General features: G+C 39.4%; 1 long non-coding RNA gene across 2 annotated transcripts; it reads right to left on the bottom strand.

The window, feature by feature from the left end:
- Positions 1 to 232: 232 nt before the first annotated feature.
- Positions 233 to 10,954, bottom strand: LOC134416797 (uncharacterized). 2 transcript variants are annotated; one of them, XR_010027397.1, is made up of 5 exons: positions 10,905 to 10,954; positions 3,045 to 3,571; positions 2,518 to 2,602; positions 1,206 to 1,257; positions 233 to 909 (listed from the first exon to the last, which is right to left on the bottom strand). It is a non-coding gene; the product is annotated as an uncharacterized LOC134416797 (long non-coding RNA). The 2 variants fall into 2 exon arrangements; XR_010027396.1 differs by lacking the exon at positions 10,905 to 10,954 and having other exon boundaries at positions 3,045 to 4,362.
- Between the last annotated feature and the right edge of the window lie 491 nt (positions 10,955 to 11,445).

Raw genomic sequence — 11,445 nt, forward strand, 5'->3', positions numbered from 1 at the left:
TTGTAATGATTTATATATAAACAGGCAGGGTGGGAAGAAGGGTGAATATTTCAGATTTGTCTCTGGCTGGAATGTCCTGCAAGGTAGCAGGGCATGCAGCTTGGATTCGGGGTCTGGCAAAGAACCTCGTTCACCACAGAATCTCCTCGTTCTTTTCTTTCTGCATTTTTTTTTGATTCCTGCATACCCCACCCCCCCAACCCCCCCCTTCCCCTTACATCCCTTATCTGAATATATAAGGCTGCCCTTTGCTCAGATTTATGGGTTGGGGCAGCACTGTGTGTATTTACAGTCTCCTGACCTGCAGACCTACAGCTGAACAAGAGCAGGAGGAAACCAGGGCCTGTTCCATAAACAGAGACAGATACATGGGGGAGGCAGCAGGAATTGTGAGCAGCACTTAACATTTTTAACTATTTGGCCAAGCCAAGGAATTAGTGATTAGATTAGGGGCAAAGAAAAATGAGAAGCAGGGTTAAAGATTTAGGGAAGGTGGGGAAAAAGGACAGCAACAACCAACAGAGGCCCCAGGTTTGGCATGGGAAGAAAATAAAAGTTATTGGGATGTTATAAAATGTTTTCTGGAGCAAAAGGGAAGAAATGAAAGTGAACCTCCAAAGCATTTTAATCAAGTTGTGCTTTTCTTGGGTAGGACCAAACAGCGCTTTTCAAGTCTGATTATCTTTTGAGGTGGTAGATTACTTAGTCTGTGTTTATTCAGGAACTAATTGCCTCAGATTAAGTAAAAAAAAAAAAAAAAACTTTATTCATTGATAATAAATATTTCTGAGGTCCGTATCTATCAGTTGCTTTGTCAGTAGAAATTCAGTGCAGATGAGAAAATATTTGAAAGGGGCCAGAGGATTTACTCAACTTCTCAGAGGCAAAGGCAGCAAAAGTGGCAACAACCTGGAAAATAAATATATGAAATGCAATGTATGTAAGGGTCACAATATAGCATAAGTATATCAACATGATGAACAGCTTTGATGAAAATGGTAAACAAAACCACCCTCTCTTCCTGTGGCTTGTTTTACATTGCAATAAACCACTGACTCTATAACCTATCAGAACATGCTGAGATTTTATGCATCATTTCCAACTACTATTTGAACATTTGGTTTAGAGTAGTCATGAACCATAATTAATGGGATTTTTTTGTGTGTGTGTCCTGATAAAAAGCAAGCTTTATTGTATTTTATTACCTGTTGGTCCAAAGCTCCATATAGATGATGTAAATTCATTGTAGGTTTTAGGCTGGGGAAATAGAGGAGATGGGGGTTTGCGCATGACTATGATGAATTAACATTTACAATTTCTAATCAAACCCAGAAATTTAGGTTGAGATGCCCTGTCTAAATTTTCTTTTCTCCTAAGAGTGAGTTGGTAGCAATGAGACACAGAGATTTTGGCCCAGCTCAGCCTACCAGGCGGAAAGGGGGAAAAAAAAAAGCCCCAACAACACAGGCACCACAAAGACCATGGAGATGAATGGCTCTATTTTATGAGCCATAAAAGTTTTATTCATCTTGACACCGAAACAGGTTTAGGCAGTGAGTTGACACGCCTTAAATAAATAAGTGGAATTAATTCCCCAGCCCTTGAAACAATAGCAGAGTGCCCGTAACGCTGAGAGCTGCCCCGTTGTTTCCCGTTGCTGCTTGATATTGATATTATTTGTGGGTTGTTTTTTTTTTCCTCTGGGGCCTGGTTGCTCCACTTCAGATTCTTCCCCTGTTTTATTAGAGGTTGAAAAAGGTTCAAGACCTGGTTGTACCACTGCTCCCACCGACAGCTAAAGAACCAGTTTGGCGTCTGGTTTGTCTGTTGTTTTACTGCTGACCTTCAAATCAACTTTCCCCCCTGACCCCAGGAGGCATCTATCATGACAAGAGGCTGTTTAACACAAATGGTGCCCATTTATAGGGGAAGAGAGTCAGAAGATTTCCTTGGTTGTTGGTTTTTTTGTTTTCCTTTTCTTTTTTTAAATGAAGAATTTGGTTTTTTCACCCCTCTTTTCTCAGTCACCACAGGTGAAATCCCTCCTAGCAGCTGGCTTATGAAATAATGTGAGGGGAGGCCTTAATGAGCTGAAAGCACCCTCAGCTGGAGATAAATATATGCAAATGAGATGCACAAACAAAGGAGCCCGGACAGAGAAATATCTGCAATTCCAGCAAAATGCTGCCTGCAGCTAGAAGATGAACAGCTTTGATAAAATGGTAACAAAAAGCACCTTTTTCTCCTCCAGCTTGTTTTACATTGCAATAGAGCATTGTTATTGTAACCCATTGGAGCATGCAGAGGTTTTCTGCTGCTTCAAAAAAAAAAAAAGAAAACCTGTTTAAACATTTGTTTTTAAGGCATTCATGGGCTATGAGCAATGTGATAGCTCGGAGTTTTTTGGTGGCTTGGGGTGGGTTTTTTGGGGGTGTCAGTTTGGTCATGGTGGATGTTTTGGGTGTGTCTTTTTTTAAGCTATTTTTTTAATATATATATATTTAGTATATATATTACCTGTTGGTCTGTCTCTGACTTGGGTTGCTGGTGATTTTGGTCGTGGTATTTTGCAAGGGGGAAGGCAGGGTGGGGGTGGCTGTTGCTACTCAAAAAAGAAAAAAATAATAATCCAAGTTTTGCTTTCAAATTTGGAGGGAAAATCCAAGTTGACAAGTAGTAAGAAGCAGCCGGGGGGAATGTGGGAGAAGAGGGGAAAAAATCCAGGCTTGAACATTCACCAAGCAGCACCCAAACAGGCAGCTTTAATGAAAGCAATCAAGCCTCGGAGCTAATTCAAAGATAGACATCTAACACGCTGATTTTAATAAGCTTTTAAAAGGCAATCTCTAACTTTAAAAAGTTGCTCTTTTTAATTTAATTGGGGGGGGGGGGGGTGGGTGTTGGTTTATATATTGCCAAAACAAACACAGTCACTAAAATATGTTTTCAATGTGTATAAGCAGCATATCTAGAAAATGCCTTAAACTAGCCCCGTATTTTGAGGGAAGGGGGAGAGGGTGGAGGAAGGAAAGAAAGACACTTACTTGGGATGAGTCAGACATTTTCCAGGGGCCATCATGTCAAAATAATACCTTTATGTTCCTGTCCTTGCCTTTATGAATCTTCCTGCGTGAGCATATGGATGCCTCTTTACCTATAGGCTTCTTCTTCAGAAAACAACCCTGACCGATCGTCCCTTGGAGACAGGCAAACCTGCCTTTCTAAAAGGCAGAGGAGAAAATAGAGAAAATACAGTGCTGTTTAACTTTTAACCTTATGATATCATTAAATAGGTAATTATGGAATTATAAATGGAGGGTAAACACTATAAAGTTTAGAGGGCCCTTTACTCCAGGCACTAACCACAATTTTTATATCGGGCAAGAAGAAGAAAAATAGACTTACCTTTAAGGAAAAAAAATCCCCCTCTTTCCTTGGCACTTAGAGATGTTAGAGCAGACAAGTGTCGGATTTCCCGATGTCAAGAAGATTTCCTAATTTTTCATAGCCTTCTCCTGTTGCATTTTTGGCCCGATATGGGAATCATCAATTTAATTTGTGGGGCTGCGCACTGGAAATCAAGATATACGTGTACGTGTGCTTTAATGAACCCTAAAACCTGACAGGCAGCTTGCAGTTGCCCCAAGCTCAGGATTTCAAGAGTTAATAAAAACTTGGTTCTATTAGGAAGGCTTTCTTTTTGCAGCCCAGGTTTGTAGCAGCATAATTATGTTCAACTGCTGCTGTTTGAAAAGGGCAAACAGCATCTTAGGCACAGAACAATGAAATTACAGCTGAGATTTAGGTTAGCAAAAGCCGTCTTCTGCAGGCTTTTATGATTCATTATTTCCCATTAAATACAGTATTAGAAGTGTACACCAGATAGCTCATGGTTGCTGCGCTCAGAGCACATTATCTATATTACACAGGTCTGGGGAGCAGAATTAGAAAACTTTGGGGGAATGAGCAATATGTGTTTGCTGATAGAAGTACCATATGGCTCATCTTCCTCAATTGCTTTCATTGCGACTCTGATGCTGGAGAAATTAAAGTTTTATTTGATGTGGCACAGCTTAATGAACTGTCTTCTGTTAGGAAAATTGAATATGTTTCCTGTTATTTGAGCACAGAGCCCTCATGGTTTTGGCTGATGAGGGATGCATTATGTATTGTTTATTTAGCATTTTGAAAACAAAAGCAGATATTGGAGGTAAAATTGATTACTGCAGGATGTGTTATATAATCACATTTTTCTCTCTTTAAATTATGGCCTTGCCTATTGTTTTTATGGAAGCATTTTTTGAGGAGGGGGGGAGGGTGTCCCCTAATAAAAAAAAGGAAAGGTTGTCAAGGCAAAGTATATAATCACTGCTTTGTTTAAAAGCAGCATTAGAGCTTTTTAAGTTTAGACAAGGACATGGAAAAAAAAATAAATGCACTTACACATGCATTAACCTGCAGACCCAGTGGCTGCCATGCCATAGGTCTGGGGATGCTTGGGGACTGTGTGTGCACTGGGGCTGTGTCATTAGAAGAAGACTCATTTGTCCATCCTAAGTGGAGGACACAGAGAGGGAACATCCAAAATTCAGGAACCAGATATCCTGGATTTCCCATTTCTTAGTATATCGGAAAGAGTTAATTGCAAACTGTTAATACCTGCCAGGATGGGGGTGAATATACTTGGGGAGGATACAGAAAATTGCAATGCCCGTGTTACCAGGCACTGCAATATCAGTCATATATTTGGGGCAAGAAATAAGATATTGATGGAAAGATGGCTCAGATTAAAGGCAATGTGTGGTTCTGGCTTTGTTTGTAGCGTAAACAGACATGCACACACCAAGGACTATATACACCCTACTATATACCCATGTCATTGGGGTAGCTGGCAGCAATAAGCCCAGTGACAGGCAAGGGCTGTGGGTGCTAACCCTTCTTCTCTCCAAGGGAGCAGACAACTGTACTTCAGCTCTGAAACTTACAGGCAAAAAAATATTAATGCCTCTGGAGAATGTTATTCTTATTAATTCCACTTGTACTTGTTTGAAATCCTGCCCCATGACACCCTCTGACTTTTGCTGTTATTGATCTCCCAGGAAAAGAGAGGTGGGGATCAGGGAGCAGTGAGTGGAAGGCAAAAACTGCCTGTGATAGCTCAGTGCTTCTCTCCTGCCCTCATGCTGCTTTGACAAAAAGACAATTTGTCTTGTGTGCCCCACAATGTTTGAGGACTCTGGAAAACGTGCCTGTTAAACAAGCCCCACACAGAATCTAAATACCATCCATTAAAAGAGAGAGTCCCAATGTGTTTACAGCAGCGGGCCAAGGCGCTCAGCCCTCGCCCCGGAAAAACTCCCATTGACGTCAGCAGGGCTTGTGCTTATGCAAAGAGTGCAGGATACTGCCCTGCACCTTTAGACAGAAAAAGGAAAAAAAAAAAAAAAAAAAAAAAAAAAAAAAAAAAAAAAAAAGAGTGGTACTGAAATGAGGATGTTGCTCTTGAAAACGTCTTGGAGCAAAGTGGTTAAAGCAAAGCCTGTATAAACAGTGACTATAAATATTTTCCATTCTGTATCACTCTTCAAACAGCTCCCTGCCGTAATTTCAGGTGAGTACAAAAATAAATAAACTATAGCATGAGAGGAAGAAGAAGAAACAAGAAATGGAAAAAAAAAAAAGCTTAACTCCTTTTACACAAAAGCTTAACTCCTTTTATCCAGATCTATCTCCCAGAGAAGAAACTAGTGGGTTTTTATGAAAGGCTGCTCCATGACAGGAGCCTCCTTTGAGGAAGACCATTATGCATTGTTATCAGCATGGCGTAATTTGACTGTTGACAAAGTATCTGTGGCAGTGAGAATGAAAGCAGTTAGAAGTGTGTCGGGTTGTAATCAAGAAGATGCTTAGCTGTGCAACGCTGCATCTTGAGCAGATTTGAATCAACATTGCCTTGAGGGGACACACACAGACACAGGCACACACATACACACCCCCGAAGAAAAGTCCATTAATTTTTAGTGGGAAAATTAGAGTGGCACTTGATGAAGTGAAATTTGACATGCGTTAATTGCTCTGCAGCTCTCCTAATTAGAGATTTTCAAATTCTTTTACTGCTGTCAGCCTGATGCCACATTGTCTTGCTGGACAAATAGTAAAATTGCAAATTCGGTTGATAAAGAAGTTGGACTTGAAGATATTGGTATTTAGCTTGTTTGCTGCTGATCATCATTCTCGTAAGAGAGTTAGGGTGTTGTGGCCTATGAAGGGCATTTGGGGAGAGAAAAAGTGCAGTAAAATTCTTCTTCTTGATAAATAGAGAATCAATTATTTAACAGAGCTTGTTTAAAAAAGATTAAAGCATGCAAGAAGTGGACAATAAAGCAATGGCATTGTAAATAAACCTTTAATTTTTGTTAAATCTATGTCTTGCATGAGATTTCAAATATCATTCTCTTTTTAATAAAACCATTAAATTCAGTTTATTTTTTTGATGCACATCGTTCACAGTGTGGCAGATGGAAGCAAGGGGTGGGGTTCAGGTTCCTGCATGCCTTTTGCCCTAACCTGAAAAGCAGCATAGCAAGAACATGTTCTATATCAAAAACTAGTTATAAGGTTGTATGAACACATATTGGGGCTGGTTCTGAAAGCATGAGTTTGTATCCTTTGTTTTTGTTTTCTTCCTTCCCCTCATTCTGGATCATGCCTCCCCTCCCTTAGCCTTTGAACCCCTCTTAATTCATTAACATATTGAATTTTTTCAATTTTCCATTTTCTTGCAATAACAATATTAATGCCAGGGCCAAGGCCTGATTGGAGCTAAATTACTTGTTACCTGCTGGCATTTATTTATATGGCACTGAATTATAAAGCTTTGCTATTGTCATGCCTTGGGCGAATTGTTTATGACACCAGTAATAGGAGTAATTGTTATTGTTGAAATTACCTGTCAGCTACCCATAGCAGTGGCCCTTGTCCCACTGACAAATAGTGACAGGGGAGAGGGATCCTCCGCACGTCCTCCTGATGACTTCTCCTCTGATAATAAGGAGTGCAGGGCCTCTGATAATTTGCCTGTCACTGTTGAGTGCAGCTCAGAGAGAGTTGGCCAAATTGTTGTCATTCACTTTGACAAAGACAGCAAAACGCTGTGGAGCAGGAGGAGGATTATCAAAATAAATGAAAGCCCTCACACGTCCTTTGTTTTGGGTTTTTTTGGGGGTTGGGTTTTTTCCCTCCCCATTGCCACTCGCCTGCCTTTATGCCAGAGTTGTAAAAATGGGCATAGGTTCCTCAGCAGTGTAACTTAAGAGTCAGCACAGGGTAGCAGGGAAAGACACAAGGGCTTGTGCAATTTGTGTGGTGTTTGCCTGAAACATTTTGGTTTCTAAATATAAATTAAATTCTTTATGGATTTTGGAGGAGTTTGATTTTTTTTTTTTTTTAGTCTAAGGCTGTCTGTGTTTTGGCAATTACCAACTGTCATTGCAAGAGAAAGGATGGTGTTTCTCTTGCATGGATTTGATTTTATTTGATTATTTATTCTCTTATTTTTCACAGTCAGCAGCATTTCTTTCAGCTCTCCTCTTGCTCTCGTGCCTGGCCCTCTGAAACATGCCCGATGCAGCAATCAGTGTTGCCCTGTGCCCAGGGCTGCTGGAAACAGCTCTGCTCTGCAGCTTTTTGCCCCCCTGAGCTATTGCAATATCAGCTAAATTATCTTCACCAAAAATATTATTTCCTTTAGGAAAGGAGGTTCTGTCACTGATAAACCCAGCAGAGGTCTGTTAGCTGCTGCGAAGGAGCTTTGTGAAGAGGTGGTGTTATTTGTCAGAGCCTATCTATTTATAAAAAAAAAAAATAAATTACAAAAACTCCCCCTTCACGTCCTGTGACTGGTGCGCACGGGAGGACGCCCACGCTCGGTGCAGACTTGCTGCCAATCACACCCCGACACTGCTGGAAAAGGGAGATATTTTACACCATCACAGCAGCCAGGCTGCTTCAGGGATGCTCAAAGTGCAGGTTTGGGATGAGCACATTACACCTTCTCTGATCCAGAGTCGTCCACCCCGCATTCTTCACATCTCATCCTATAATAGCAATAATTTCCCCTCTACTGGTCTTTACACTCAGGTAATGACTACCTGGGGCACAAAGGACCTCAGGGGCTGCTTTAGGCCCTTTGCCCCCAGTAGCCAGTCCCTAATTGATCAGTAAAACCTCCCACCGAGTCACTGATGCATCACGTTATTTGCTGTAACAATGAGGCTTGGTCCACATAAATACCTGTGAGCACCACCTCACCCCTCGATTTGCTCCCTGAAGGAGGAGGTCTAAATTCCTGCTACCAAGGATTTTCATCAGCGGCAAATAAATCTGCTGAATTCAACTCTTTCATTTGTAACCATTGGGCTCAAACGCATAATTTAGCCAAATTATCAGCTGCCTCCATCTTCCCAGGGAACGAGTGCAAACAACGTTTTAGGAACAGACATCTAAATTTAGTAGGGTTTTGAATAATTGATAGGCTGGTGTGACAGAAGATAGAAACTTATGTTTCTAATCATCCCAAAGCATTTCTCCTTCCTCCCACCCCCCAAAAGGAAGTTGCTTTTTTTGCAGTTAAATATAGGGAAGATGTCCACTTAACAAGTATAAAATTGTGATAGCATTGAGAGGTTATCCGTGGTAATAAAAAGCATGGAACATGCCTGAGAATGTGATCTGTAAGGAAGATAATTTTTAAAGATGGAACTTGTCCTTGCTTTGTCTGGGGAGAGGCGTGTTAGTGATCCCAGAAGGGGAGGGTAAAAAATATAACACACATTTCTAACTGAAGATATTTAAAATGTATAATGTATTTCGGTATGTTACTGTAAGCTGCTGTTTGATGTTTTTTCCTATAAAGCTAAAATCAAGCATCCCAGATATGGTTGTGAATCTCCTGCTCCTAGCTGCATCAAAAAACAAAATACATTTTAAATGGCTGTATTACCAATATCCTGATAGTCTTTAACATACAAGCATAATCATCTTCCCTCTATTTTCTCTCTCCATTCCTAAATACAGCCCCAGCAACAAAAAGCCCACCTTTACATTTCAAGCTCATTTGAAATGTAAACTTTTAGCAAATAAGCGATGGCTTATGGAGCTGCATCGCCGCTGTGGCTGGCAGCAAATTCCTTTTTCTCCCTCCCATCAGTGTAAGGGGTTTGAAATACCCATCAGTGTCAAAAGAAACTGCGCAGATCACTGCTGCTCTAAATAAGGCAGAGCAATGTTGAGAAAAAACTGCCCCCCCCCCCCAAAAAAAGAAAACAAAAAAAATCACTCAATGCATTAAAATGACATTTCTGTCCCATGTCAGTCCAAATGACAAAGTGTCATGTTTTGCATCATTTCAGAAAGATATTCTTCAAACAAACTCATCGTATAAACAGGCAACAGGCATTTGTTTGAAACATTTCAGATCAAAAGTTAAGGGAAGAACAATTAATATTGCCTATTAAATCCCTGTTATAGTTAGAGATACATTTTGTGGTTACTGACTATAAATAAAAGCAAAGGAACAGAGCCACGGTTTCTCACCACTACAGATAGATAAAGACAATTTCCAGCTTTTTCTGTTTTGTTTTTTTTTCCCTCAAAGTTGCTCTTAAATGTGTTTGCTGAATAAACAAGATTAACTGTATTTAAAACAAGAGATAAAGAACAGCTTTTTACTACACTGAACAGTCTGTAGGGTTTCCAGACTCCTCTGAATGCACTTCATGCCTGGAACATAATGTTCATATTTTACCTTTTTAATGACACCATATAGAAGAAGCAAAATATTTTTGTAATAATACAAATATGGAATCGATGGGGAATGGTAAAAAAAGAGCATTTTTACCATTTCTGCTTCTGGCCAAATGCCGGAGTGGTGGGTTTTGGTTTTTTTTACTTTCTTTCTTTTTGCTTTTGTCTTTGTTTTTGTTTTTGTTTGCAGTTTTGCAGCAGGATGAGAAAGCAGGGAGGAAAGAATTCCTGCTGCTGAAGGGGCTTTCCCTTTTCCTCTGGCTGCAAAAACTCACCGGGTGCTGTTAAAACAAAACTAATGGCGAGAGCGCGATCCGGAGAGCCAGCCTGCTATCAGCTGCATTTCAATGGAGGCTTTCTCAAAAAATAGGTACAAAGAAAAGAATTTAGACAAATTTGCCTCTTAACCTTTAAAGATTTCCTGCCTATTTCAGTATGTCCCTTATTACATTAATTTTTTATTTAAATTACACCATTAACTGGATATGAATTTATCAAGAATACATATATTGATTTATAAAACAGTATCATTAATTATTATAATAGCTAGATGTAGCTGATATTACAAAGCCATTTAAAGGTTTTTAATATAACTTGGACATACATAGATAGATAGACATTATGGACAAGACTACAATTTAAACTGGCTACCAGCAGTTAATGAAATCCTTGATTTATCTTCTCATTTAGAGATTGATTATGTTGTTGCTTTGTAAAACTATTTATTTTATGCCATTTTTCAAAGGATGTCTCAATAAAAGTAAAAGATAAATAAAACATCCAACCAAGTCTCAAAGCATGTTTGGTTTTATATTTTCTTTTTTAATGCTGCAGCTGTTAATGTATTACTAGTTTGGAGAGTTGTCACCTTTACAATGAATTGGCTTTCTTGATAATAGCTATCTTTGCACATGCACAATTTTCTATGTTTGGATTGAAAAAAAAAATAAGAAAAAGAAGTAAAAAAAAAAAAAAAAAAAAGAGGATGTCTTCCCCACAACATTATGCTTATTTCCTAAACCAAAACCCAGCTAAATGCCTTTCTGGCATAGATTTCTTAGGCATAGTTTTTGTTTAAGCTGTGGAAAAATGGGACTTACCCTAGTGCTGCAAAGCAGTCAGTCATGGAGAACATTTTGATTTAAAATGCAATCTGAAGAGAAGAAAAAAGAGAGGGGGGGAAAAAAAAAGAGAAGGAATGATATAAACAAACAGAACACCACTTTCAAGTTCCTCCTAAAATGTTCCTAGCTTAACTAATACATTGGAAGTTTAAATCTTTACACATTATTCTTGAGGGGCTATGTCTCTTGACTCTTTATTTATATCACTTATTCTTGTCTGGCAACATATGTTACCAATTTATTATAGAATTTTTTTACTGTTAGCCAGACAAATGTAAGGGCTAGCTGAGGAAGGGTAGTTGCATCTGATGAGTTTAACAATTGCAGGGCATCCTTTAGGGGTAGCCAATGGGCTCTTTTGAAGCTATAATACTCACCATTAACCATTTTCATGCTGACATATTTTTATTGTCAAAGTTAGGGCTTTCCCTCATATCAGCTTCTTTTGTATTCAGTGGCTTCACAGGCAAACCAAGCAGTGTGGCTGAGTTGATCTTCAAGCCAAGATGTCTCAAAC

Source organism: Melospiza melodia, chromosome 3 (genome assembly GCF_035770615.1).
Source record: "Melospiza melodia melodia isolate bMelMel2 chromosome 3, bMelMel2.pri, whole genome shotgun sequence".
Lineage (NCBI taxonomy): Eukaryota > Metazoa > Chordata > Aves > Passeriformes > Passerellidae > Melospiza > Melospiza melodia.